Source organism: Micromesistius poutassou, assembly GCF_964030765.1.
Source record: "Micromesistius poutassou genome assembly, contig: SCAFFOLD_6041, whole genome shotgun sequence".
Taxonomy (NCBI): Eukaryota; Metazoa; Chordata; class Actinopteri; order Gadiformes; family Gadidae; genus Micromesistius; species Micromesistius poutassou.
This window is the reverse complement of record NW_028179003.1, coordinates 8,163-11,801: the sequence shown is the minus strand read 5'-3', so window position 1 is coordinate 11,801 and position 3,639 is coordinate 8,163. Positions and strand designations below refer to the sequence as shown.

Sequence of the window (3,639 nt, the reverse complement as noted above, 5' to 3'; positions counted from 1 at the left end):
AACAGGCCATGTGATAGATGTGGAGGTGGAGAAGGTTCTGGGGTTTAATCCCACATGATAAGTGGGTCTGGCTGCAGGGTAACAGACCAAGCCTATTCATCCAATCACTAGAGATCTCTTTAATCTCCACTCTGGAGGAGGCAGACGGCTAGGATAAGGAAAGGGTTATTGAGATGGATTCATTTATCCTAACCTGCCTGGCCCTGTACTGTACTGCCTAGTCCTGTATTGTCTGGTCCCAGTACTGCACTGCCTGGTACCAGTACTGTCTGGTCCCGGTACTGTACTGCCTGGTCCCTTTACTGTACTGCCTGGTACCAGTACTGTCTGGTCCCGGTACTGTACTGCCTGGTACCAGTACTGTCTGGTCCCGGTACTGTACTGCCTGGTCCCTTTACTGTACTGCCTGGTACCAGTACTGTCTGGTCCCGGTACTGTACTGCCTGCTCCCAGCCTGTACTGTACAGGCAGTACGGTACAGGCTGGAAACGGGCAGTACAGTCCCTATACTGTACTGCCTGTGGTAATGTACTGCCTATTTTCTGGTCAACATAACATTTTGGTTTCATTAGCGAGCTAAACTGGACCCAGAGAGACGCCAAACTGCTGGCCACTGGTCTATGGGAGCAGCAGTGAAAGGATCCACGGAACATGAAGTCCACTCTGAGGTCAAACCCAGTGCTCTGTAAAGAGACTGAAGGAGGTCCATCCATCCCTCCGTTTCTCCTGCATTTAGAAGTCTTGGTGTTCCTGTGATTGAGGCACTATGGATTACTGCTGCCAATCAAGGAAGGCTGCCCTGATTGATCCGAACTAAGCTGGGGCCGCCTTAAATCAAAGACGGGCTCCTAAGAGGTGGAAGCACCCAGACCGCCTCACAGCGACCCCGTTAACACACCTTTAAGGACGTCATAAATACACAACAAGTCGTGCTATTTTAAATATCAAAAATACATTTTATTTAGAGCACAGATGTGGGGACATTGTCGAGTAATAAAATAAAGTGTCATGGAGGAAAGGTTCTCTTGTGTTGACGAACCAGACGTTTCAGACGTATCCGATGAGGTCGCTGCAGATGATTGGCTGCCGGCTGCCAGACTTCATCAGAGCTCTGAGGTGGAAGTGGTCTGAGGTGTCCTGCACCGCACTCAGACCCGAGAGGGACTGATGGAAGAAGGGCGTCGGGGCGGCCGTCGGGGCCACGCCCACCGGGGCCACGCCCACCGGGCAGGAGAGGCGCTTGGGGCCGTCGGCCGTCCGGTCCGCCCGGGACTCGTCCGTAGACCTCATCCTCACCCGGCCCTCCACGCTCTTTGAGATCCCCGCCCACTTCCTCCTCATGTTCCCCAAGAACCCCCCGGGGCGGCCCGAGGGCCCCTGGCCCCCCTGGGGCAGGGCGGGCCCCTCTGGCCCTTCGGGGGGCAGGTCCATCCAGGTCTGGAGGAGGTCTGCGAAGCTGTTGTCCCCCAGCACCAGCGGCCTGCGGTTGCGTCGGCGGGTCAGCAGAGAGTTGGTCCAGTCGGCGGCGTCGCCCGCCTCGAACGGCGTCCAGGTCTCCAGGCAGGCGTCCGACGTGGAGCGGGGCCGGCGCCGCCCCCCCCGGCGCCGTCCGGTTGGTGCGCAGGCAGGCGGACGCCGACACCCGCACGTTCCTGCTCCTCCGCAGCACCGCCGCCTCGTCACGCCACCACGCCTCCGAGTACCCCGAGTCCAGCTCCAGGCTCCTCTCGCTGTCAGGCGACCCCGGACCCGGGCCCAGGCCCGAGTCGGCCCGGTCGCCCGCCTCCTCCTCCTCCTCCTCCTCCTCCTCCTCCTCCTCCTCCTCCTCCAGGGGGCTGGCCAGGCAGCATGCTGAGTCGTAGGTGCTGGCCGTACTGGCCGTGCTGGCCGTACTGGTCGTACTGGCGTCCGACATGCGCAGCCTGGTGTGCATCTCACGCCGTTGGCCGGGCCGCAGGGGGCGGGCAGAGTGGCGGCAGGAGGAGGGGGGCGTGGCGGGGACGGGTGGGGGCGTGGCGGAGGCTGGCGGGGGCGGGGCCGGCGAGGCTCTCCGGAGCTGCCTCAGGTCCTGGAGCGACCGCATCATGTAGTCCACCTGCTCCCGGAGACACACCCCCCCCCCGGGGTCCTGCAGGCAGAGCTGAGGACACACGGCAGAGGATCAGTGGGCCGCCACATCACACGCTCACAGGAACTGGTACTGTTACTGTTTCCTGTCCAGGCCCTCCCTAAAGACACACGCACGGCGGACAGGGTTCAGCTGGTTTGATAAGAGGACGTCTCTGAGGCCTACAGGTAAGATCTGCCCGAGACACTTCCTCTAGTCCTGCTGCCTCAACGCTACATCTGTCTCATCAAACCCCTGGAGGAGCAGGTCTGTGGTGTGAAGGGTTAACAGTACGTTGGTCAGGCTGAGAGAGAAGCTGATGAAATGAAAGCAGCACTCAGGGGGATGAGACCAAGGACACTCACACACCATGTTGACCCTGCTCGCTGCAACCAGAACCCGGCTGGACGGTCCACGCTGCGGCTAACGGGGCAGCGGAGGCACCATCCATCAATCACTACACCGGATCATCGTGAGTTTCAACGTCATTTACCGCCAAGGAGTAAAACTTTGATCGCTGAACGCAGAATAAAAGAACAAAGAACTGACAGATATAACTCACCATTCCTTTACTTCTCATCTGCACCATTTTCTCTCCTTTAAAGTCCTGATCCTGCAACCAAAGTAAGTCATTAGAAACACATTATCTACTGCCCAAGATCAGGTAATATACTGTGTATATATATATATATATATATATGCACACACACACATTATATATATATATATATATATATATATACATATATGCATATACACATATACATACATACATACATACATACATACATATACATATACTGTACATAAGATAAGATGAGCCTTTAATGTCTCTTAGGTAGAGAAATTTGTCTTGGGCAATCGAGAGAGTGTGGTTACAAAATTTACAAAAAACATACATAAACACAGAAGGTGAGCTGACACCAATGAACACAGAGACATATAATTATAAACATAGAACATATAACAAGTCCTCCGTTTAAAATAAACAAGTCACGTACCTTGAATCCTTGAATCCAAAGATAATTAAAGTGATGTTAAATATTAACGGTCATCGGCTCCTCTTGATGCTGACCGAATAACACAAGAGGACAAGCGGAGGAGACTGACTGAAGGGACGCGAGGAGGAAACGGACAGAGTGACGGAGGACGCGCTGCGCTCCTCTTTAAAAGACACGCGCCAGTCAGTCCGTCTAGCTATGTGCAGGAATCAGCCAATCAGATCTCAGGAGGCGAGCTGCGTAATAGACCTCTGAAGAATAAGTCCCGCCTCCGAGGCTCCGATTCCCTCGGTCAAATGTCAATGGGAAATAACATGGGTTTTTTGAATGATCGTACATAACAAACTCTGTAGGTTGCGAAGAAGTAAATGCTGTGTCACGTTTTGAACTACACACATTTTCCATCTAGTTTCGACTGGCTTTTTGGATTGTCGATGCCGTTAAAATAGCATTTATAATCGCCAAAACGGGGGTCAACCTAGAACAAATGCAACAGAAGCAAACTCAACTGATTTTGTATTCTCAATATGT

At 54.0% G+C, this 3,639-nt stretch overlaps 1 pseudogene across 1 annotated transcript; it reads right to left on the bottom strand.

The window, feature by feature from the left end:
- Positions 1–828: 828 nt before the first annotated feature.
- LOC311373192 (PAK4-inhibitor inka2-like) lies at positions 829–3,233 on the bottom strand (annotated as a pseudogene). Its single transcript, XR_014684261.1, has 3 exons — positions 3,109–3,233; positions 2,670–2,720; positions 829–2,140 (listed from the first exon to the last, which is right to left on the bottom strand). The product of XR_014684261.1 is annotated as a PAK4-inhibitor inka2-like (transcript).
- Positions 3,234–3,639: the final 406 nt, after the last annotated feature.